At 36.6% G+C, this 27,230-nt stretch overlaps 1 protein-coding gene and 2 non-coding genes across 3 annotated transcripts in view; 1 reads left to right on the top strand and 2 right to left on the bottom strand.

Moving 5' to 3' along the window:
* LOC123318394 overlaps positions 1–27,230 on the top strand; it is a 332,282-nt gene that overhangs the window by 120,141 nt on the left and 184,911 nt on the right. The window lies entirely within an intron of this gene.
* Positions 1,993–2,065, bottom strand: Trnar-ccu. Its single transcript has one exon. It is a non-coding gene; the product is annotated as a tRNA-Arg (tRNA).
* Trnar-ccu lies at positions 2,544–2,616 on the bottom strand. Its single transcript has one exon. It is a non-coding gene; the product is annotated as a tRNA-Arg (tRNA).

The following is a 27,230-nucleotide window of genomic DNA, read 5'->3' as shown; positions in this document are numbered from 1 at the left end:
AAAGCGAATAAAACTGTAAATTGAGTAGTTTTATGCCTATTTCTCAGTGAAATGTTTGTTTATGCCGAAGAATTAATGCATGATCATAAAACCCTTAGGTAACTTGACTAAAAACTTACAATTTCTCACCTCGAAACACTCTTCGTTGAATATTTCACAAACAAACTACTGTTAGCCTTACATATTAACGTCACGCAATGCCCTCTGCCAAAGAATAGTGTTACTAGTATAATACTTTTGAAAACGGCTACAGATCGCGGATATAAGCCTGTATCAAGCCTCCCCATGTATCAATGCTCCCTAGTCTCCCCTACATACTTCAAAATTCATTATGAATTCGAATTGATTTCTTGCGCGGAATTTATCCAAGTTCAGGATGCTGTGAGAAGTGTGAGAAGCCCCTTTACATATCCAGTACCTGAACAGCAGCGAGACCGGCAATTCCCTGGAGAGGGATACTTCATGAGTTGTTCGTAGGTGGTCCAATTACCTTCCACAAAGTCTAACGACGACTTCGTTACGGACGGGGCTCCCCTGTCCCGCTATCTGCCGAATTATGCTGATAACAAGTAATGGCCGTGCCGAGACGACTACGAAATTCCGGTAAACCAGCTTATTCGAGACGGGGCCGACGTTCCTGAGGCCGATTCATGCAAATGAATCGGCGCTGAAAAATGCGAAGCACGCCAATTCGGCCGTCTACCGTGTATATCGGGGAGGGACGGGGATCGTGAGTGGATCTGTGTATATATGTATATATGATCGATTTTTATATACATATGTATGTATTTTTTCCTTTCGCTTTATGGGGACATGATTTTTCGGTTCGTTCCTTGACTAGCGCCGTGGAGACCTAGTGGATTTTGAAGATAATATGGTAGAAAGAAAAAAAGGTTCTATGATGTATGCACTTTCAGCGATGGAGAAAGAGTCTGCAGGTTCTCAAAGATGTAAAAAAAAAATCGTCAGCTGTACATACTCGAGCGTGTCAGATTAAGATACTGTATATGCCATACCTGTCTCTGTTAATCTGACAGTTTGCGTGGTGGGGCTGGCCGTACGGAAGAGTTGAAAATGGTAGAAAAAATTCGACCTTGTCAGATTTTTAGAGTATATGTTGATTGGACCCAAAGAAAGATTCTTTTCAAGAGACTGACAAATCAGACGTGACACAAGCTCACAGCGGTCCTTTGAAAATGCAAAAAAATCGTTACTTGTACATACTCGAGCGTATCATATTTTCATGTAGATGGTTAACCTGGGTGTTGCAGATGTGTCGACCCATTAATCTGATACTGATCAGGGGGGTTTTCTCGATCTGACAGTTTGAAGATGATAACAAGGCATTTCTTGTAAATATCTCCCTTCCTGTTCCTCTAATCGTTTCTGTATTCATTATGAAAGTTGTAGATAATAAAATTCTATACAACTTTTGTCTGAAGCAATTTTACATACTCTTAACCGTTTTCGAGTTAGAGGGCGATAAGGGCGAGGAGCTTAGCCACACATGCAAATGGCCAAGATCAATGTAGAAAACCAGTCTAATTAATCGCCATATATCTCAAAAACGTTCAAACGTAGAAAAAATTGCTTCGGACAAAATTTGTAGAAAATGTTATGCTCTACAACTTTTATGATAAATGCGAAAACAATTTGAAGCCCAGGAGAGGAGTTAATTCGGAAAAACTGATTTTTGTCACCTTTATGGCCAATTTTTATTGTTTCGGCTTGCTGAAACTGCCAGATTATACTTTTACCGTTATTCTTGAATCATTAGCTTCAAAATAAAATAAAAGGCATGTTCACCATACTCTAGGTTTCTGGTATGGGGGGCTTTTGCCCGTGGAAGTAGGTCACCTGTGGTATTCAACATAAACCACGTGCGTTATAATCGATTCCTTATGTCAAGAATCTAATCTAACTTTATCGAGAAAAAAGTTTTTATCGTTCCCCAAGTCAACGTGAGAATAAATTGGTTCAATAAAAGTTTTGTACCCCAGATGGGACTCGAACCCACAATCCCCGGCTTAGGAGGCCGATGCCTTATCCATTAGGCCACTGGGGCCTGTGACTTAAATTGAGGTTGGTTGTCTGTACCGGGCCACCTGAAACCGGGCCCAAATATCAAATCCTAATATGTATTTGGATTATTTACACAGATAGATCAACTTGATTCGATATGTTTTTGTAAATATTAATTATCATTTAAATATTGAATTATATACTCAGGTGAGATCTGCTCAAAGTATTGCTCTAAGCAAAAATTGGTTGTGCCTACTTTCGTTTTGGTATATAGATATAAATAGTTTGATCTTTTTGGGAATACTCCTTATCAAAACTGAGATATTTATGTTTCCAAGAATAGAAAAAAGTTGAGCAAAGGTATTCGAATCTGGAAAACGTGTTGTCCCTGCCTTTTATGGACTTGGTGAACCTGTACCTTCATCACTTCGTATAACTTCATTTCGTATAATTTTTCTATCTTTATTAGTATTAGATATACAATTGCCCAAAATTGCCATACGATTGTGCTAAAAAGTCATTACCCCAGATGGGACTCGAACCCACAATCCCCGGCTTAGGAGGCCGATGCCTTATCCATTAGGCCACTGGGGCTGTTGCCTAAGCCAGTAGAATTATAATTGATTCTTGGCTACCTAGAATTGACCTTGGCAAATATTGTGCGCATATACTAAGCACTAATAAGCGCATGTTTAGCTCAGGGCTCAAATGAGAGAATTTATTATAGTACAATGGTTAATATCTGTTATATATTTTCAAATTTATTCTCAAACCCTCTCCTGATTGAAAATGAATGAAATTAGCTGAAATACTGTTGGAAGATTTGAAATTAGATGCAAACGTTTCCAATGAGAAAGAGTCACTTTGATAAGACTTTTAAGAGTAAGAACTGAAGAGCAGATTGCAAAATGAAAAAATTATTCAGAGTGAAAAAACAAAACAAAAAATAATTAACATTCAAAAAAGGTTTTCCTCGAAACATTGTTAGTTTTGAATTCATAAAAGTGGTTTTATGCATATATTGAGTGAGAGAAAAACAACAATTCTTGATGTTTATTCCTGTAGATCATTTAAGATTCAAAGCGATAGGTTAATACGATTAATATTCAAATTTCGATTTCAATTTCCCTCACAGAATATCGCTTGTCGTCAACACCTTCGAATATCCATTAAGTTGGAAAGTTTTGTTAATTCAATAATTAAAAAAATCGCAAGATACGCTGTATCAACCATGTATTTTACCAATAGTGACATCGAAAGCCTACGCAAAATGCGTATAATTGGTTATGTCTCGGATTCAGTCTCTTAAATGGTACTGCGAAGTGAACAGGATAAAAGCAATATGTATTTTAATGAACACCATCTGATTCAATTTTGCGGTCTATAAAGTGGAATGTTTATAGTGACCTGCCCGAATATTTCAAGGAAGTCTCTTAGTAGTATACGCCATAATTCTTGATGAATATATAAATAGGACAACTGTGCAAGATAAAAGTTCATAAAAGAGTACTAGAGTTAATAGATTATTGAAATTTTTTTGGTTTTTGATATTTGATGTCTATGGACATTTTCACCATCGTAGGTACCTACGGAAACTTAACCCAATGCTTGGAATCACCCCAACCCCTTCACTCCCTCCCTAACGACCAGGAACGTCAGAAAGATAAGAATTTGAACGGAGTTTACGTCGAGGTTCATGAATTCTAAAGTATGCAGATTCCTCACTTCCAGTTATGTACATTACTTTGCATCTTTTAACATTTTTCCCGGAAGGGATGTACCCTTATTTCCCCAAAGTCCAGTTGAGTTCGTGAACCGAATTTCTTTGATCCCGTCTTATTACGTTCATTGTACGGAAAGGGGTGGAATGGGGAATATTATCTGCATGCCGCTACCGGTCTGTACAGGGTTGTACCGCGTTTTTCATCCGATTTAAGACTAAGGAGACAAAATATCGCTGAAAAACCCCTAGACGTTGGACAATTTCATGTACGGTACTGTAGAAGTCACCTTCCGGCATCATAAACATTCTAAACGAAACGAAACATGAACATATGGTTGTACAATGAAGTACTTCAGAATTTATCTAACCAGTTGCATCAGGTCACTTGAAAAAATAGTTGTATTGATATCTAGTTAGCCTAGACCAGTTCCACGCATAAAAAAATATTGCGTTATACCATTGCAACGAACAATAGCTCATTAGTCAGTGTGGAGTTTGAGGTCAAAAGGTGAAACACAGTTACTCAATAAATTGAAAGAAAGAAGATGTCCACCGAAATTTTAAAAATTGAAAAATTGGAGTATCGAGCCAACATCAAGTACCCGTATTTAAAACTGTTAAGAGTTAAGCAGATTTACGAAGGTATGCTTAATACCCTTGGTGATCAATTTCCTTCGTATGGGACCGTGAAAAATTGGATTGCAAGCTTCAAAAAAGGTAAATTTTCCATTGAAGATGATGACCGATCGAGAAGGCCAGTTTCTGTGTCAGTCCCAGAAAATATCGATGCAGTTCATGGCATGATTTTATCAGACCGTCGAATTGGGCTAAAACGGATATCTGAAGCACTGAAGATTTCATACGAACGCGTTCATCGTAAGGTTCACGTCAATTTGGACATGAGAAAAATTGCTGCAAAATGGATCGCCAAATGTTTGAATGTTGACCAAAAGCGTGCAAGGGTAGAATCATCGCGTTAGATCTGTGCTAGATTCGATGTAGACTTCTTAAACCGAATTGCTACTATAGATGAGACTTAGGTACATTTCAACGATCCAGAAACAAAGCAACAATCGATGGAATGGCGACACTCTGGTTCTCCAAGACCTAAGAAGTTTCGTGTCCAAAAATCGTCTGGAAAAGTTCTTGCTTCAGTTATTTGGGATTGCCATGGAGTCATCATGATTGATTTTTTGGATAAGGGTAGAACAAAGACCGGAGATTACTATTCGACATTACTGAAGGGGAAAATTAAAGAGATGATACGCGGAGAGCTATCTAAAGGTGTTTTGTTTTTACAGGACAACGCTTCTGCACACAAATTTCATGTTGCCATGCAAAAAATTCGTGATTTAGGGTGTGAATTACTAGAACACTCCCCTTATTCACCAGATTTGGTTCCATCCGACTATCATCTCTTTCGTCAACTAAAAAAAAGTTTAAAAGGTCGTAAATTTTCTTCCAATGAGGAGGTGAAAGAAGCTGTGAAGGTCTGGTTTAGAGAGCAAGAAGAAACATTTTTTTTAAAGGTCCAGAGACGTTGCAGGTTCGCTGTAATAAATGTATTCAATTAAGAGGAGAATATGATGAGAAATAAAATATTTTGACATTGAAATTTTGTTTGTTTCTATAGTAGACTAAGAATTTTTCAATATATCCTCGTAAATAATGATCTGAATCAGTTTTTGTAGTCACAACTCAAATGGAAAATCGACATTTCAAAATTGAACCCCAGGAGCTAGTCCGACGCTGCACTGTTCCTTTTTCTCCACCGACGCAGGCAAATTTCTATGTATAGAAGTTTCCTTCCACTCGAATATTATCCTCTTTCGTGCTTTTCCGTTCTTCCATAAGCCGGGGAAGGTTATCGTTGGGAAATTGCAACTAAACGAGAATTTATGCTTATAAAGTTCATATCTTTTTATCAATTCTCGAAATAAGCCATTGTTAGCGAGCATCCAGCTCGGATGAAAAACAGGAGAGAAAAGTTACAGGGGAATTACCTTGAGAATTTCATTTCGACGTGGAACCTTTCCGACCTGTGTCTCGGAAAATGCGGAGTTTTCCCGACGGTCGCAAAAACTGTGGATGTTGGAGAGGGCTGGAAGTGTATAGGTGAGGTTCTAGTTTTTGCTCAGACGTTTCAAACCAACATATCGAAGTTTAAACGAAAAATTTCTTGGTATTCATTATATCAACGAAAACCTGGGGAAATTTTCCAGATGTGGTGCATATTTTACCCCATGAAACAAAAATATTACTGTTTCCGGACAATAATCACATGCATCTGTAATAAACATCATGTATACCGAGATTATTTCGTAGCAAAACAACAATTTGGGTAGTAAGGATTTTTTTTTGGAGGCCAATGTATTTTCTCGCTCGTTTCCTCATTGAAACTGGTGAAGGATTTGAGTATCTGGGGTTGGGAGCACTCAGAATCCTAGACAAGGGTTGCCCACCCTGTCCCCTAACAGTCTACGCCCATGTCTATGCGAACAGTCGAGTAGAAAATTCAATAACTGCCCGAATGTTTTCAAGTAGCCAAACGCCATTTCTCACAGCTGCTACTTGATTAGAATACACTCAGACATTCCTATGGAATCTGAGATGGCACAAATCCAAGAGAAAGAGATTGCCTTTTCCAATGAAAATTTCGACGCTTCAACGAAATGAGAAAACGAGAAGAGAATAATATCCAGGAGCTTTCACTGGAAAAATCTTATGCGTAAACTATGTATGTTGAATCCTGAGAATGCAATGATTTATCAATTAATTTTTTGATATAGAATACTCATTGACGTTTTCTATTTGCGTTCGTTGGAAGAACTTCCCCTCCCATCTTTTTGGGAATTTTTCGAAGGTCAATGTTCAACACATGTACAGGGTGGGCAAAATTCGTTGTCTACTGAGGGGATCTCGAGAACCATAGCAGCTAGAAGAAAACAGATGACACATTCTCGAGGTCTTTTTTCATTACTTATCCAAATCTGAAAACAGAATCGGCCTATCATTTGTAGATTTCGAGTTATAAACAAAAATTGAGATTTTGATGATTTCGAAAAGTTCTCATAACTCTTTTGTTTTTGGAGTAGCAGATCTGAAACTTGAACCTTCTTAAGCACTTTCATACGTAGAATCTACTGACAACAGTTTTTTTCAATTCAAAAATAAAAAATTCAATAAAAGTTTGTAAGTGGATTCTACGTAAACAAGTGCCTGTAGAAGGTTCAAGTTTCAGATTTGTAACTTCAAAGACAAAAAAGTTATGAGAACTTTGTCATACTCAAAAATGGAGTATCGTAGGAGGCTGCGGTTTTCACCATTCTTTGTTTCTCCGAAAAAGAGCTGTGTCATCCGTTTTCTTCTAGCTGCTATAGTTCTCGCGATCCTCTCAGTAGACAACGAATTTTGCCCACCCTGTATATAACAGAAAAATCGTCGTAGATCTAAATGTGTTACATATTCTGAAAAAACAACTTTTCTTGTAATAAATCTCGAAATTTCATCGACCTCGGCGCAACCGTTTGGTCTTTACGAATTTCTTTTTGACCCCATCTTTTTGGGAATTTTTCAAAGGTCCACTTTCGTGATGTGATACGTATTCCCTTGCTTTGTAAAACAGAGCGACATTATTTTTTGGCAAGGAATCACTCCTTGAACTTTTAAGCGACTAATCTTTTACACCCTGTTGAATAAAAGGGTTCCACCCCTTCCGAAAATCCAATTTCTAACTCCATCAGTGCCAGAATAGTCAGTTTGTTACAACAAAGTCGAATTTTCTCGAAATTCTTCGGGAACATAGATAGATATAGCTCTTCTCACAGCCGAACTAAGCGAATAGTCCGCAACTATCGAAATTGGAAAAACAAGGTGTTGATCCGATCGCAGCCACCGACGCCCAGATGGAATAAGTTCAATTTCCACCGACTTCCAGATGCAATTCCGCGGACTTCCCTTGCGCCCGCCTCGTAGGATATCCTCGAACTACATGGAACTTTAATTAAACTGAGTGGAAGTCTCTGTCGAGCTGCGAGCTCGAAAAAATCGCTTCCCAACCCCCCCTCAGGTAAACGGTCGAAGTTTGGCAGCCTCGGGAATATTAAGCGGGCTGCCATTTGATTAGAATCCGCTGCTCGGTGATGGCGGACGCGATTTTGTATCGGAAATTTACGGAGTCTGGGAGGGCATTGTGGAATATGAAATTGGGAAGGGTCGGAGATGTGAATAGGAATGGTCCTTCGATGAGGGATCCTTTGGGTTAATTTCGAAGGGCGCTGGGATCGGGTGGAGGAAAAAACGTTGTCCCTTATTCGTAGCAAATTTATGCAGGCTCCAGCAATAGTGGCACTAAGGATTCTTCGAAAACATTAATATTTCTTTATCAGGCAACATGAGTTCATGTAGGTATGAAGCTACCCCATGCAAGAGATATTTCGCTGAAATTTTAGATATGTGATAGTTGCTTCTTTTCTACTCTTTCGACCTAAATTTTCCACATTCATAACTCGACAATAAGTGGTCAGATTTTTATGAAATGTTGTGGTCTCGTCTACTTCCAATAACCCTTTGAGATGGCGCATGCAATTCCAACGTTATAGAGACAGTACTCAGAATATTAAGATACGCCGTTCAAATATCAAAATCTACGTTTTTTGGATCAGTCGAAGAATTTCTAATTTCAGAATTTGAAAAAGTATATTTTCCAAAGAAGAAACAAACGTACGCAATCATATCTCATGCTAATTTTTCAAAGCACGGTCTTGCTTTCAATACCAGGTACCAAAATATTCCAAATATTACTTTTGTGTGTTGAGTCATCAATTTTACTCTATAAAATTTCTTTGGCAACAGTAAATCCATTTCTGACTGCCACCAACAGATGTTCATTATCTCGCCACAAGTTAAAAAAAAGTACTGCGGCAGTCCTCAGTCGAATACATGTAAAACTGGGAGTGTTCCAGTCGATCCGAGATATTTGTGCTGTGTCTGTTGCAGAAAATAGCGAAAGTGAATCTAGTCTTGGACTTGAATCATAAGCTTGTAGGTGAGTGCAAATAACTTTTGCGAAAAACGAGCTAACAGAAGTAATCCATAGAATTACTATAACCTATCCATTATTTTTAACAGGTTTAAATAATAGTACCTGAATTACCCGAACTTTACAGGGTGTCCTAGTTAGTGACAAACAATTTTATAAGGGTAGGATTCTCTGGCTCTTTCAAGTTGATCATTCAAACTATACCTTCAATCTGAGAATTCCCATTCATGTTTTTTCACATGTAATAGAATTTTTCGAAGAACTTTTAACCAACACTTGATAATTCGCTGAAGAAGAAATGTACTTGTCAACAAGATTAACAAGACGTTCATAGAAATACTGAATAAACATATTTGATTCACTTTTTATTGATACATCTTGATACATAATTCTGGAGATTTCTTATCGAACATTCAGATCAATGTGTAATTTGAAATGACATGAAGGTATTATGTCGTTCGATCTATAAACTGTACAGGGTATTTAAAGGTGAGGCTTTTGTTAACAGAAGGTAGAACTGGTCAAAATGAAGCGTGACACCAAAAATCACCTGTACAAAACTTTCAAAATGACAAAGTTGAAACAAAAATTGAAAATGAGAAGTGAAATAGATCCTAATACGACCCTAGACCGCTTGTTAGCTGAATTTTCACAAAGCAATGGAAAAAACTTATCGATTCGACCATGTGGTTTCGTTTAGGATATTGGCACGTTCGATATTCACGTTGTAATGAAAATGGAAACTTAGGATTGACGAATTGTTCTCATTATTATTTAATTACTTACACGATTTTATGAAATGGCTCATTTCGATACCAACTGACAGAAGAGACTTAGGACATAAGTGTAAAAAATAGAATAATTATTCAAAATCTCACCAATAAAATTCGTCTAAATTATTCACGAATTTTTTCACAATGTGCATCACAATCTTCTTGTTCGAACATTCCAACAATCGTCGTAAAAATGGAATGAAATGGGGAAACATCATAGCACTTCTTCAACATAACTAACATAAGCACTTTCAAGAAACTGCCCCGATTTTCTACATTGTTTTTCACCCTAAATTCCACGATACAACAATTATGATTCTTTCAAAAGTGTCCTGATGCATCTAATCCGATGAACTTGCCACTGAACCATTCATTGTCCACCCATATGTTTGTTTTGTTGCGTTTTTGCGATGCCGGAGTCACCTTCCACAGTCCCGTACTTGAAATTCAATGAAATTCTGTCGAATTTTTGATGGAACCACTTGTTTTGATGAGTTTTACCTTCTGTCAAAAAAAAGCCTCACCATTGAAAACACCCTGTATAAAGTCGCTTTTCTATATGACTATTGAATAGTTCAACGTCTAGAACTTACAAGTGTGAATAATCAGCTCATCGATGCCTTTAGTTCTCCCAAAATTTCTAGTGCAAGGTTTACATCAATCACCCTGTATATTCGACCTTTATATTTCCATACTGCAAGAGTTTGTATACTGGCTGGACGTTTTACCCTCAATTAGGCCATATTTTAAATGATGTTACATCGGATTATCCCTCGGAAACATCAATGCCGCACAGATACCAATCCCACCCTATGCACGAGGTCGAAAGGGACAAGCCCTCCCTTTTCCCAAGCTCGCCATCCGCATCCCGATGTGATCACCGTCCATTATCGTCATACCCGAATCATATCCGGGGACCCCTTTCATATTTTCCCATGCCAGCAGCGCGTCCAGGCACGTCCCAAATTCCATATATATTGCGATATCTGCGTGCATCCCTTCGTAAGTTCGCATTCGAATACGGCATCCGAGCCCTGAATCATAATCTGCCCGTGATAGGGAAGCGATCTCCCCCAGAAATTATTATTTATTGTCCTCTGGCCGATTGGAAATTTGTCAGGAGGCATGACACGTATCGTACGATGTGTAATCTTGTTCGATGTTCCCCTATAATGTTGGGAGGTTTTAAGACTTATGTATACAGGGTGGATCTGTGTTTGGGCCGTATTCCTGCATCCACATAACACAGGACGTTCGCATTGACCTATCAAAAAAAGTAGAACTTTGATATTGCTCCTCCTGGCTTTGTTAATTACATTTCATTGGGTGTACATTGGGTCATTCTGGATTAACCTCACCCAAAATTATGTGGAGATCTACGGGGGATATTTCCGTGAAATTCATTTCAAGCTTAATGTCCAAGATGACGACACAATCTAAGATATTTTCGAGTTTTTGCCACTTTGTCTTCGACTCGTACAAATATGCAAAACAGTGGATTATTGAGGTCAAAAGAAACACTTTTTTCCTTTACCATTTTTTTTTGAATCGGCTCAGTTTATAACGTAGGGAGAGTTCGGGAGACTTGCTCAGGTAGGAGACTTGAACCACCACGAATATTTCAGTTCAAATTTCGCGCTACCGGTATAGTAAATAGCTTGCGACATACTCGTAACAAGGTACAACTGGTGGCGGCTCCATTTTGGCCGCCATCAGAACAGTTCGGGAGTGAGAGGGTTGAACGTGATTTTGTTGTTTGGAAGTGAGAAATTGAATAATTTTTGTTTGTTACACTGTCTGAAAAGTTCAATAGTTGCGTGGTTTTATTTAGTTTCATTGTTTTCTTTGATTGATATTGTTTTAAAAACGATGAGCCCTTTTAATAATAGTTGTAAAAGTTTCAAGAAAACATCTGTTGAATAGACTAAAAGGGAGAGAGGGATACTTGACCAATGCTTCGGTCGGGAGACATAATCAGTGGTCCAAGTTTCCCGCACTAAACTTAGATAATAGTTTGCTTAGAGAAAAAAAGATTGAATGATAGAAATAAATATAAAAAAATATACAAAGGTTCAAAAAAGTAAAAAACATCTCGGAAATAAGTGAGAGTGACTCTGAAAAATATGTATTTCATACGCTGACACATCTGATGATAAAAACCTTGACATAGACGTCAACATTGACGATAAACAAACTTATGGTCAAGTCTCTCTCGCCCCCTGTTAAACTCTCTCATGGGTTAGGGAGACATGAGCCAACTTTCGGTTCCTAAAAAAAGATTTGCTTTACTCAAAATGCTCATCTCACCATCACTCTACCATTATCTATCGTTATCTATTTGAGCATGATATCTTCACGCAAAAAATGAGTTGCCACCATTTACATATACAACTTCAGACTGAAAAGGTGTTCAACTTTCCTGGACCCCCCATACAGTTCGTTGAAAAACCTTAAAAACGGTTTCATCGACTGAAATGAATTTCGGAATATAATTTTTCATTTATTCGATTAATCTTTTTCGAACACAAGATATCACTAACGTCTTCCAGTTTTCTCATTATGACCATTACGAACCATAAAAATACCAAAAATTCGAAAAACCCAGATCTTGAAGCTAAGTTGGACGATATCTAATGAATATTTGAACATTTTGTAAAATAAAAGTGTTCTTCTTATTTTCTCGTATAACGCGCCGTTTTCAAGCAATTTGATGTTCAATAATTGAAGTGTCTGTGAAATTGGGTAACTTTGGCTGAATACACCTCTGCTCAAAAGATCCACAGTTGTGTAGTGTCACAGATTGAGCTGGTTATTCTGAAGGTAATTTCGTTTTTCCAGGAATGGCACAGCCCATAATGAAAACTGGCTATATCTTTTTATCAGGGTCGAATCGGAATAAATGGAGAAAATGTTTCTTTTCACCTCAAGAATCTACTGTTCAAATATTTGTACGAGTCGAAAACTCACCCTGTACAACCATCCGCTCGTTTTTTCAAATGGCATTCCAAATAAATTATCGGATTTTGAATTTGGGTGCCATATTATGCTCATGAATATTCGCCAGTCCGTCCCTGTGCCAGTCGCGTTACCTCCACCGGTAACGTCGTCGAATTTGGAATTCAGCTTATTTATCGGTGCGGAGCAGAACAAACATCGATTCGAAAAATCCGATAATTACCATCCCATCCTTTGATCTCCTATAACAAAATTCGCCTAGGCCATCTTAATAAGAAACTAATCTTCCGTAGAGCCAATGCCATAAATCCGTGGCGCATGCATTAAACGGTTGGGCTAGCTATCTTCTCCGGGAATTATAGTTATAATATATTCAAGTTATATTTCTTATTAGTCAAAGGCAGCTGTGCGTTCCTCTGGTAGTTTGTCGCTGTATCGCTCCCGCCTCTTACCTCTACGCGCTATTATACGAGGACCTGATGGCGGCATTTGCCATTAATATAACTCCAACATGGGTCGTTACGATGAATTAAGGACTGCGTAGGCATTAGGATATCGTGGATCTACCGGGTAGCGGCGTTTCGGATTGGATTCCGGGATTGCCTGAGACCTAAATTAAACCCGACCATTTCGGCCGGATCTATATCAAAACTGCATCCAGAATCATGTACTAAATTACTAGACTAATGATGTGTGAGAAACGGGAATTTTGTGCAACTATTCTACCAAGTATCTGCGTCAGTTCACATAGTCTTATCCCTTTGATCATGCTGACGTTCTATCGCAGCTCTACACATTTATATCTAATTATTTATACATGAAAATTTGCGTTTTGAACTATTTATAAATTACAAACAACATAATCATTGTTTGATATTGATAACTTTTTAATTTTCACTCTTTTCACAACCGTGACCGTGTCTAATTCTTTCCCATCTAAAATATGTCCCCTGGAATAACACATAACATAAAGAGAGTTTATAACACCATCGAAACAGTCCCAGAAATGTACCTTCAACTTCTTGCCTGGCATCTACACGTCCTTAGAGCTCCTTCATCAGTTTTAATTCCACAATTTCTAAACTTTGTAGACGGCTCATTTATTAAGAAAGTTGGGAACGGTTGAACTTGCTTATTAGTCAGAAGTTAATAAACAAAATTCAGAAATGCGGCGAAGTTTCCAACGTGAATTGTCACGGATTTGAAATATACCCCATGATCACGACCACAACTACAAAATTGCTTCTTCCATGCGAGATTGTCCACGAAGTTTCTCCTTTAGATACATTGAGATTGGCGCATCTATTTAAGACTTAAATATTGCAGGAAGCGTTACTTAGTTTGCCGTTTTACTGTCCGACTGCACGTGATACTGGTCAAACATGGAGCGTGATGCATCTACCAGATTGTTGCTTTTCTGAGTCTTAATTCTTATAGGAATGATCCCATCAATAGCGAGAAGCATACTGATCTTGGCCTCGAGACACACTGTATAATATGGCTCTAACTTCCATTTCATATATGATCTAGGTTAGATTCAATCAAATCCATAAAGCCTGTTTTGTATCTCTTAAATGCCGAGCGAAAACTCCATCTCCTTATCTGTAGGAAATCATATTTCCCCTACAGGTTTATTTATTGATATTTTCATTCAATCATCCTTATACGACCCATAAAATAAAAGTCGTTCTCCTTTTACGACCTCTCAACGCCAGTCAAAACGTCAACGGAAAATGAAGTCGTTAGCCGAAACAAAGTGTAAAAAACGCAAAGAACCTAAGAACAATAATCTTAACGATACGAGACTAAAGGGCGATGATACACTGATAAAACGCGCAAGTTCAACAATGTTACAACGGAAATAAAACGTTTTTTGTGCGCGGGCTGGGTTACACAAAGAATGTTTCGCTTTTCGAAATTTTATTGCATATCGTAAATCAGAACTTGTTGGAGTTATGGTTTATTTACTGCCAGTGGTTAATTAATCGCTTCTCGTAAAAGTTTGTAATGCTACCAAGGGGTCATAAAAGTGTGCTACTGCATAAAGTGACTGATTATTTGTTTGGCCGATCATTTATTTTATTATGTCACACTCGGATGTGATGTTAGGAATATTTAAAAGTGCTCGTGCTCCACCATAATTTGCAAGGAGTATCGAACAATGAAAATTTATGACTAGACTGGTTAATGTAAGGGTAATGTCAGACGCGGCGGTTTTGTCCGAGACGTTTCTCGAGAGTAGAACCGTATCGGAGAGTCGTCAATGGGTTTCAAATGGACCATGTCAGACGTAGCGATATGAATCGCCAGGCGATTTTAAAACCGACTCGAAGGGTCGTCGCGACCACTATCCGTCTCGGTTTTTATGAGCCTTTCGTACAGTCATCAGTGATGTGTATATGGAACATGTCAGACGCGGCGGTTTTATCGACCTCACACCGCCTTGTATTTTGGATATAAACGGACGCGATTCAATCGACCCGTGTGACACCGAACAGGCGATCGCTAGCGGGAACCGTCTCGGTCAAAACCGCCGCGTCTGACATTACCCTAAGAAGTTCTGTTTACAGGGCAGCCAAATGGAATCGCAATAAATTAAATGTGATAATAAAAAAGAAATGTGACAAATATTTGGTGAAACGCACAGGACAGTTATTGTTTTAATATTTTCAATATTAAAGCTTTGAAATCCAGCAAGAAAAATATTTATTATTTTCCCCAAATATTATAATAAAAACTTTTTCATTTCATGTTCAATATTTTTTTAAATTGTATTTCTTTAGTGTTTTATTCAGATGGATAGATAAACAAATAAAAAATAGAAAAATTAATAGAAAACAATTACCAACAATCTAGTGTCCTAGAAAAATCAAATAATAACAAACAAAATTCACTAAAAAAATTCCACCTACCTCAGCTACAGATATTCTTCGTTCTGCTGCAACTTTACGACTGAACAGCATTCTGCAGAGAAGTAATAAACGTAATGAGCTACAAACGGTCAATTCGGCCTCCAAATGGATATATAGCACCTATATAATCATTTAATGCAGGAAGGGTTGCAATAAATTCTCTTTTTAGGTCGACTCACCCTTTGTGCTTTCTGCTTTTTTATTGAAGGTCAGTCAGGGTATGGATTTTGTATCGGATTTGAGGTGTAACGTTCGAAATTCTGCTCAAGGTTCGGGTTGTTTCTTCGCACAAAAAATCGATGAGATTTGTTTTACTGATTGGCAATCTTAGATGGCTGGAATGAAGAAAATTATTATCAACATTTTTCTGTGATGAAGAATTTAGAAAATTAAATAAAGAGTCAGTTGGTTTGAATTCAGATGTTCTTCAATTGTTTAGTCCTCTTGATGAATTAGAGCCATAAAAGAATAAAAGTGTACCTACTAACAATTTGGAGTACGCTCATAATATTTACATAAGTAATATAACTTGTATTTATCAATGTCTATTCGCTGGATATAGCTGATTATTCAGATTTATATTATTTTTATAACCGTTTGCCTACACTAATTGTCATTTTAACGATTTTTCGAATATCTGTAGAACCGAAATTATCAAGTAGATTGTTAGTTGAGATAATGAAATCACAAAAAGGTAGCACAGATGTATTCGAAGGATTATTCTGTAATACCCTTCGCTAAATGTTTAACCAGTGGTGGTCGATAATGCTCTCAACCCGTTTCGCTAATAATGAGCCTCCTTAATTAAGTGGATATGATCAACATCGAATACGACTTCATCCTCAACAGTGGCGTACACTGATAGCAAATATTGAATTAGGAGAAATCCCACAGGAACGTTGACACTTTGACATTTAGCCTTACCTATACAATTTAGAGTAAAAAATGAAAAACAACAAAGTCATAAGAAAAAAGTACAAAGACCTATAAATAATTAATAAGACAATCAGCATCTTTTCTATCAGGGGCTCTTTCTCTGCTCTTGTTTTTAGAAGGAGGAGGTTATCATCTTGTCCAAATTTTCGACACAAGAAGCATTAATTTTAAAAACTTTTTTTACTTCTTTCTCGCAAAGTCTGAAACAAATCACTAAATAAGGAAATTGTTGTTTGTAGAAATTACTCCTGTGATATTCACATTCTCCAAACAAATAATTGGGATGATTATAGGAGCCAACGCAACGTTTCGGAGCTAAAACTTCATCATCAGTCAATAAATTGATAATTTTTTTATTTCTCACTTACAGCTTTGTATATTGCTGAAAAGAGACTGTTTACACCATAAATATTGTTGTACCTTACTGCTTATTTATTAAAGCTGGTTTGTGCCAGCCATATCCAGCAATAAAACAGATCATAAACCTATCTTGCGTTCAACACACGCTGATGATATTTAAGTTTTTTCGGACCAACAACAAACGCCAAAAAATCTTCCTACGCCTCTGTCTCGGAGAAATTCATCTACCTCTGATAAATTCCTAAAACGCCTTATCTCCACGAGTATATACAGCGGCCCGACTGGTCCTGACAGCTGAAAAAATTCAAGGGCAAGCCAATAAAAAGGGTTAAGACGTTAGGAATGCCTCCGGAGGTCACTCTCGGTAAAATCCGAAGGTTGGATAATCAAAGCTAGAAGGATAACCAGCACCACAACAACAAGTAAAATGTTTCGCGGAATTTCCTTTTGTGCGCTCCCCATATGCGCGCCTATGGAAAATCTAATCAGTTTTGCGGGAAACGTTGTTTCGGGACTTGATTGTCCCGTTTTCGACGGTCGTAATCTTGAACGTTAATTCGATTGTATACCGTGTCGGTTGGTACCTATATACCGTGTCTACGACGTCGGTAACTTGGTTGTATCGTCTTATTTTCAGTCTGATGTGGTGCTTCTATGTTTATACCCAATTAAATGGGTACCTTGTTGCTCCGCGGGTGATTATTACTGAAATTGTGGATTTCTGCGTTGAAATTTTTCCAACATTAACTTTTCGTCGATACACATATGTAGTTGATCGAATACCCGTTACTAACTGGCAAAAAAATTCGTCGTCAAATAGGCTATGGGACTTTGGACGTTGATGTTCTGTGACTGAATGCATTCCTTTCATGTAAAAAGGAATTTTTCAGGAAAAGTTAGTCGCAGATTCATTAATTATCAAATCTTTCAACGTGGGAGACGCATTTCTCTCATTGAGTTAGATTACAAGAATGCAAACAAGCTGAGGCGACTGGAAATAAAATATTTCCACTCACCTTCTGTTGTCACTCAATCTCTGGAGTAGGATTCAATAATAAATACTTTTTACACGTCGGTAAAAATCATTTTCTTAGGAATTACGTTTAGGAACAGAATATCGACCTTCAAATTCCATGGCTTTCTTGAATACAAAATTTCTTTCAACACACGTTAAAACGACTTTAAGAAGCGCATATATTGACGTGATATTGTCCACAGTTGTCAAAGGCAATAACACGAAACACCTCATAATTACCACACTCTTCAATATACACGTAGTGTATTCTAAAAAGTAACCTAATTTTCATTACAGTCCTATGTAATATACACGTCGTGTATTGTAGAAAGTAACCTAACTTTTATTGCAGTCCTATACAGCGTGAGTCTTTGACTCGTACAAATATCCCAACAGTAAATTCTTAGGATCAAAAGAAACACATTTTTTCCATATCATTTTTTCCGATTCGGCCCTGATAAAAAGAAAAAGACATTTTAGGTTTTCAGAACGAGCTGTGCCACCCCTGGAAAAACAAAAATACCTTCTGAAGAACTAGCTAAGTCTGAGACACTACACATTTGAGGATCTTTCAAACAACGGTGTATTCAGCCAAAGTACCCAATTTTTCAAATTTCACATACTTTTAAATTTTTCAATATCAAATTACTCGAAAACGACGCATTATACGAGAAAATATGAAGAATACTTTTATTTTACAGAACGTTCAAATACACATTAGATAGCGTCCATAACTTAGTTTCAAGAGTTGGGTTCTTCGAACTTTTGGTATTTTTATGGTACGTAAGTAGGATAATGAGAAAACTGGAAGACGTAGATGATATCTTGTGATCGAAGAAGATTCATAAAATAAATGAAAAACTATATTCCGAAATTAATTTCATTCGATAAAACCGTTTGTGAGATAGAACTAAAACTAACATTTTTATGGCTTTCAACACCCCGTATCTTTCGAACCGAGCTGATCAGGAAAAAATGGTAAAGACAAAAAGTGTTTCTTTTGACCCCAATAATCTACTGGTGAAATATTTGTACGAGTTATAGACTCACCCTGTATAAAATTCTGAAACTTGATTTGTGTGCCCACTGAAAATTCTTGTTTTCAATGTTGTCACAGTTGAAAGATTCGAAATCTTGATAACAAATTTTTATTTTGTCGTAATCGTCAGTCATAATCGTATCAACAATTTATTCGTGATCTGAAGAGCGGATAATTCTAGGATAATTATCACCCAATAGCAGAATTAAAAGAATGATCTCGGACGGTCGTAAAAATAGAACAGATTCGGTCGGATCATAAGAAAACGATCGTAAAAGTGTTCTATGCAAATGGACCGGGTAATAAATATGGGAACAGGAATAATATATCTACCTGTAATCGGAATACTAGATCCGCCTCTCGTTTGAAGAACTTGGTGATAATTTAATCCATACCAGGAGTCATAAAATCCCAGAGATTCGTTTTAATTTTGTAACATCGATTCCATATAGATAACAAGCGACGAGTTTTTCCTGATTCTGAAATTTTTTCGCATGTCACTCAACTTTAAGTCGTTATTTCTTTGTTGAAGGTTTAAGTTGTGTTCGGATTTGAAATTTAATGAAATTAGGACAATTAGGTGGTAAATTGTGTTGATAAATTTGTCTTCTCCTTTACCCAGTGAGTCTTTTGAATTTCAAGAACATTTCAGCGATAATTGAATATGGTTACATGAAACTTTCAGTTCTTTTCTTAGGGATTAGAACCCAGAAAACTGACAAGAATGAGATTGAGCAGATATTCGATAAGGCTTAGTCGTGGGAGAAACACTAATATTTATATTGTGATTTATGAAGGACTACAGAGTTTATAAAAAGTTAATTTGTCGATATTGTCACCGTAGTGGTAGCTATGAAAATATCTTGGTTATAGATATTTATTCTATTCATTCATTACCTATATCTATATATTGATTCATTATTTGGTATTCAATTACCCAGCCAATTATATGCAGGGTGAGTCTTTGACTTGTACAAATATTTCAACAGTAAATACTTCAATCAAGAGAAACCTTTTCTCCTTCACCATTTCTTCCGAATCCTACTGGTTTAAAAGACACAGACGGTTTCATCGAATGAAATGAATTACGGAGTATAGTTTTCCTTTTATCTGATGAATCTTTTTCGATCTCAAGATATCACCCACGTCTTCCAGTTTTCTCATTATCACCCTTACGTACTATAAAAATATATAAATTCGAAGAATCCAACTCTTGAAACTAAGTTGGACGCTATGTTATGAATATTTGAACGTTTTGTAGAAAAAAATTATTCCTCATATTTTCTCGTATAATGCGCCGTTTTCGAGTAATGTTCAAAAATCTAAAAAATCTGTGAAATTAGAAAAATTGTGTACTTTGACCCGAGACTTTGACCGGATGCCACTCATTTTGAAAGATCAGCAGATGTGAAGTGCCACAGATTTAGCTAGTTATTCTGAAGCTAATTTTGTTCTTCTTGCGTTTCTTTTGACCTCAAGAAAATGATTTTACGAGTGTATTCATCTACTGAAGATATTTCGAATTTTGTACTATTGTTGATGTATTATACTTGGTTCGATCGAAAAATCGAGAAATGAATCGTATCAATATTGATAATGCTGGTGTATTTGCTCTCTCTTATGGTTTTCTTACAGTTCGAATAATTTTTAGATTTTGTTTTATTTTTTTTTTAATTTTATTCCTATGGAGAATCTACATAAAGTGAGCCTTTGTGACCTGATATCAAGCTGCGTCTGGATTTTCAAGGCCTGCTTTGATGTCAATAATTCATGAAGCCAGTACATATGGGTATATCTATTTAGATTAATGCAGATAATGATTTAATTAAATAAAATTCTTCAGGCATGAGAAAACAACAGAAATTATAGTTGAAAAATGAAAAAAATTCGTTGTACAACAATTAACACTGTAATTTCTTATAGGACAATTAAAAGCGGTATTTAACATCCAGCATCGTATATCCTTCGGAATGATTCATAGGCCCAATTTTTCCGCAATCAAAACGACCGTCCTCGAGCCATTAAGCCCCGCTTCCACGACCGTAGATACCAGGTGGACAAAGATATCCCCGCATTTTTTTACGATTAGACAATAAAAGCTCTTTTACGACCCGAACGCGACGTAATAACCTCAATCAACGACCCGTGTATCATTTGTTTTCGTTTCAACCTACCTCAACCGTTGTAAAAATAGCAGCAGCACAGTCGCACTCGGACGAGGAAAAACGATCCGCGGCGTCCTCAAGCCAGAGTTCCGTTTTCCGCGGGAAATTTTCACAAAAACGACGTATTTTTGTCCAAATTTTCGTTTCGCGTGCTTTATCTATCGCAAATAGCGCTGACACTGGTTCGGTTTTTTTGTTTTGCCTAGGACCCGGCACCATGTTGGTCGGCCATATTGGGTTATCGACCAACTGAGCCGAGGCGGTAACGCCCTGCTCTGTGTGAAGTTGTTTTGTTAGGTCTACGGGGGTCGTAGGAAAAGTTAGGTGGTGAAAAAACGTCCGACGATTTTTAAGGGGGATGGAAGTGTAGGAGAGCCATCGGGGTAGCAGCTGCAGGGTGTAATTTGATGCCCCTTTGTTTATTGGAAACCATTATGATCGCTGGTGTCCTAGATCAGATGGGGAATTGGGTGTTATCGAATTTCCTGTTAGAATTCCTGAATTAACTGTAATGTGGGGGAATTGATGGATAAATAAGGGGATACGTTAATTTGTAAGGAATTGCCCGTTTATTCGTTAATTAGATTGTTTTATTCGACTACGTTCTCAAGTATCTAGATATTTCAGTCTTTGAAGACTTTCTTTTAAATGGAAATACAAGTCATACTATTCTTTCTTTGATCTCACCATTCAATACAGCATTTTCTTAGTTTCATTTAAATAGTTTCAGAAAGTTTGGCCTCAACAGAATTAGAATCGGAAAACCTAAACCCTTTAGAAATTACCAGTTCATAAACCCCTTTACGAATTTATTTGTCTTATTTTTTGTATAGTAATGAATATAATAGAAAATGACTTTTTTTATTTTATTAATATTCCATTTGATTGATGGAAAGAAAATAAATCACGGAATTCAACAGAATTTTGACAAATTTCTATTATTCAAGTGGAGCTCACAGGTATTTTTATGTTGAATGTACATAGTTATTTTAAATGAAAATTTTTTCAGTTGTGGAACTTGGATTTATGTAGATGAGCCTATATGATTCAATATCATAAAGTTTTACCTAATAATATAGGTAGTTTGTAATGTTTCACTTCCTTGATTTTTAATTGAATTGTTTGATTTTTCCAGAATGAAACAATATTGTTTTTTTTTAGATAGTGGGGTTAGTACATTTAATTTCAATTAACTGACATAAAATTATAGTTGAAAACTCCTCTCATTTCTCTAGAACTCCCTAGTTTATTCAATGGAATATCAAAAAACAAACATAGGACAGCACAAAATGACATCTCTATATGTATTTATAAGTAGAATCAAATTATTTTGATTCTGTAACTTTTCGAACGCATTTGCATCGATTCAAATTCAAACACTCAACTTCTCTTTGCCGTCGCAAACTCTGCATCGTCGAATAAACAATTAATTATGTGGTTGAATGGTTGTTTTCTCTTCTAATTATTTGTATTTGTTTGAGAATTTTACACTGAATATTTGGCTCCGAAATTGACAAAAATAATAAAATAATACTGATTAGGAAACAATATTGTCAACAAGGTTGGATTGTCATCTGAATGATATTTCATAACGATAATTTATTAAGTAAATGAATAGTTTTTTCCTGCGATATGGCGTATTATAAAATTTTTGTTGAAGCTAGGTTTGAATAATTGTTAAATTGAAATATTGTCTTCCTTTTATACTTTTTCCATGAGAAAAATGATACCATTTCCCCTTTGGAAAGATTATTTCAGTTTCTCATAAATCGACGGAAATTTTTTATTACATTTTTCTTTAATTTCTTGAATGAATAATTTTCATTGAATTTTTTCACCAAAAATTGATAGAATTTACAAATCAGATTATGATGCTCAAAATTAACCTGATGGTAGCAATCTATTGAATCGTTACCTACCTGGAGAATGGTAAAATCTTTTTCATTTTTATAGCAGTTTTTGGGAAAATAGGACGAAATTTGAAATGCAGGCAACTTTGGTTATGAATATCTGCAGGATGATCTTTTTCGTGAAATTGTTGTTTTAATATTTATGCGTGCTTTTTGTTCACTTTATGCGACTTTCATCGAAAACTGTGATATCGTTTGGCTATATTGAAAGCTCAAAAATCACTCCACTTATAATCTTCATTACGTGAAATATTTCGAGTTCTTCGTGCACAGAAAGTTGTGAAAAATTCCCAAATTTCAGATCCGTAACTAAGCGTTTTTGGTTATGAAAAATTACCTCCTTCTGTATTTTTACATCGATGAAGCATCAGGCACGTGTTTCTGCAATTATTTCAGTAAAAACTCTCCCGAATTATTTTTCGAAATCCAATTCCCATATACTTTTACACACCGAGAGATACAAACAAAAGTGACTCGCATATACGAAACCGAACACCAACTGAAAAATCCACCCCATCGCCAACCTAACCCTTCCGTCAAAAGTGCAATAAATTCTTAAAAAACGCAATTCGAGGAATCCCGAGGGCGTTCGCACAAAAGGTTCAGTAAAAAAAACGGACGCTCTATAAAACTGTAAAATAATACCCTTTGTCCGCAATGACGCAAGGACGTTGCGCTGGACGATCCCAATGCAACCCTCTCCCATTGTGCGGTCAATGAATGGTCCAGATCCTTGAGGAATATTGCGCTCCTCATGACAGTTTTATTCGTTTTACTGTCACGGATTGCCCCGAACGTGTCCCAAGGTCCGCTTCTTGTTCTTCTTGCTCGTATACGGTTGAATATACCGCAATTAAATCAACCCTTTGTAACCCATCTCCGGGTTTAACGTTTCAAAAAGCTTAGAAGTTTTTAAAATTGGTCACATTTTGGATGTTAGATATGTTTTGCATTGATTTTCGAAAATTTTTCGTTAGAAAATGAAGTTATAAAGTTAAAAAGCTTCCTTGAGCTAAGCAAGATTGATAGTTATAAGAGTACACCATCCTCTCAATGGCATGCGATATACAGACATATCAAAAATAGGGTGGTTCTTTCATATTAATCTTTATCTATCTCTAGAATTAACAGATATGTTTCCGATACTCTGAGAGTGCATCTTATCAATTTCCGTCGAGATACGTCACAGACAAAGCTCAAATCCAATGAATAAATTGCATTTATATCGTTTCAGAACATTAAGGATGTTCCATTCCAAGTATCAGATGGAGTTAGGGAATGAGTCGTTTCCTTATTTATTACCTTCAGTTCCTTCTTTTACTATTAGAGGTAAATTTAACACCCTATAAGGCTAGGGCGGTTTCAATAAAGTTTATACAGAATGGGAGTCATTCCAGTTTTTCAAATAATTTTCGTCTAACATTCAGTGCCCTCATTTCAAATTAAATTTTTATCCAAAACATCTTCTATAATGGAATATTGCACTTCGATAACTCTCCTGATTAAATGATATTCATATTTCTTGATAACAACTCAGGATAAAGTATGGCCGATCAATTAAGAAAACAAATTTGTGAATGTTTCCATTTTTCATTAATATTTCAGTGGAGTTCTTGTTCATTCGGCATTGAAGATGAATATAGTTGGAGCTTTTCCTTTCTCGGTTCTATAGAAATTTTCAACCGGAGAAATTGTGTAAAAAACACATCCCCAGCGATTGAAGCAAAAACTTGCGGAACTATCGCATTTCTATTTATGCCTCCACAAATAAACCAACGCTTCGTTTTTAGGATAGTAAGAAGCCTGATAAATATCTCAATCGTGCCGTAACTCTTAGTTTCTCGCACGCCGTTTGGATCAATGTAGATACTCGGTAGTTTTATTACCGATTTATGTTTCATGCTAGGTTCATTGGCGTCCTTTTCTGTATGTATAAACCTAAGAAACCAATAGTAGGCCTTCTACGGATTTCATGAAAACAAGAATAAAACTATCTAATATAATAACATAAACAATTTTTCCTCTTTCGAAACAAACGAACTATGAGTTCTGCTACGATCTGGCGTTGACTGGTTAAAATGATAAAATAATTTTTAAACAACAATGGTTGAGGAGATTATAACAACAACAACAACAAATAACAATTTTTATTTCTTCAGTTGCTGTGAGAAAGTTCTGGCAATTTTCATGACGCATATTTAGGCAAATTATTCTTTTTTGATCAGAACGTAAGCCAAATCAGTGATTCGCGAGGATTTAGTGTCCATTAAAGCAAAAAATTCTTTTTTTTTTATTTTGACAATTACACAAAAATTTGATATTACATGAAATTCAAGAATTTTTCGACACATTTCCTATGGGATTAATTCCCCTAAGTAACTAAATGAAGAAAAATAATAGAAAAAGATAAACATTTAAATATAAAACGCAAAACATTCGTTTTAAAAGTCCTTGCAATTGTTATACTTTTTTGAATTATTTTAACTTCATAAGTAACTGGATGGTGAGAAAGAAATGAAAATGAAAAACATCCAAAACGAAAACGCAAAACATTTTTCAACAGTCTATGGAAATTGTTACAATTTTGTAAATCTTTTTTAACCTCAGAAGTAACTGAATGGAAAGAAAGAAATGAAGAAGAATTAATAGAAAACGCAAAAAAAATTATAGTCTATGAAATTGTTACACTATTTCAATTTTTTTCAACTTCAAATGAATAACTTTTCATAATGGTTTCGTCAAAAACGATAGGATCATAACGATAGTTCACCTAAAACCGAAACGTTCCGAGCTTTCAAAATTGTTCAATAAAACATCTTGGAAATATCCTGGCAATCTGTGCTTGGTACGCCACTGGCGTCCGAAGGCTATCCCACTAGGCTCCCGCTATTCATTGCATCGCACACCTCGTTTATCGCGCCCGCTAGCCTCTCCCGAGGGTTCGGTGCAGGGATGTATCCATGGAAACGCCGGTAGTTTCACAAACGGCGGATTTGTGCAGTTGCACAGGGATCTTTATTTCCCGTTGAGGAGAATATCGGATTGAGGTGATAAGCACGTATTTCTCCACGGGAGGAAACATATTGGACGGGCGGAACTCGATCTTATTCTTCTGGGTCGTTTTTCCTGTTGATGTTCCATATTTTCCGTCTGTTCGCTTCTCTCTTCGTTGTTGTTTTAAGGGTGGTTATGATAAGAATGTCTGTGTGCTAATTTAAGATTATAAACAGAATTAAATCCGTCTGTGATTGATTATCCTGATATATGATTCCTGCAAACTGAGAGTTTGGGTGAGAAGTTAGTCCTAGTCTCCTACCAGATGGCGCTAGGGTGTAATCCTTCACCATACCGACTACTGACATCGAATAGAGGGTTGCATTTTAAACGGTGGATTTCCAGAGATTAGTCCATCCAATATCCTACCACTAATCTTTCCATCATTACTAGAAATCCCACTAACACTACTGTGGTATCTCTACTAAAGTGAGGTTCATTGCCTGTAAACGAGACCGTCAAACACTAAGCCATCGTTGATGGTTTAACTCAATCCAACGATATTGGGACCTAAGCAATTAGAATGATCAGTTATCTGTCCATTAAGTTTATCGAATAGATAACCTTCCGATAAATTTAAACCAGCCATAAGTTATTCGGAAAATTTATCAAATCTGACAAATGTAAATCTAATGTGATTTATATCATGCAGATGTGAGATCTTAGCTGTCAAATATAGGAATGGAATAATTGCTGATCTGAGTTTGAATATATCTCACGCAACACTGAGGATATCTTGTTAAGAAACGTATACTTACCTTGCTATGAATTTCTCGTTTCAAGATTATGCGACACAGGGATTGAATAATGTGCATAAAAGCCATGTCTGATCGCTGAAAATTCCCTTAATGATTCAATGCAACGTTGTTTATGTATCAGTCGAGCCATAACTTCCTCGGCGATAAACGCTAAGGGTCATAACAGATGATACTTAGTGTGCATTGCCGATAAAATTGAATTTTGTGATAATTAGCACTGTCGAAGTGAGAAATTTCACTCATTAGATTATCCTCACGGCCATGTTTATCAGCACTGAATAAATCATCGTGGAAGGTGCAAGCTTTGTCTGGACATTGGGCCACCATGGTCGTTAATTTTGCATGTGCAACTGAACAATCGGCCGAATTTGATAAGGACACATTTGGACGCAGTTTCGAATGCTTTCTGTTGGTTAACCTTGTATTAGATTGTCTAGATTTTGCACCTCTTTTTCTACAAGTTGATCTGCAATAGAGAGGACATTTTGACATGTTTTCATGCTATGGATCAAAAATTTTCAGCCTGCTCTGTATGTTGGCCAAATCTTCCACAGCTTTCGCATCTGC

Source organism: Coccinella septempunctata, chromosome 8, assembly GCF_907165205.1.
Source record: "Coccinella septempunctata chromosome 8, icCocSept1.1, whole genome shotgun sequence".
Classification (NCBI taxonomy): Eukaryota; Metazoa; Arthropoda; class Insecta; order Coleoptera; family Coccinellidae; genus Coccinella; species Coccinella septempunctata.
The sequence above is the reverse complement of the archived record's forward strand: the minus strand, read 5'-3'. Positions and strand labels throughout refer to the sequence as shown.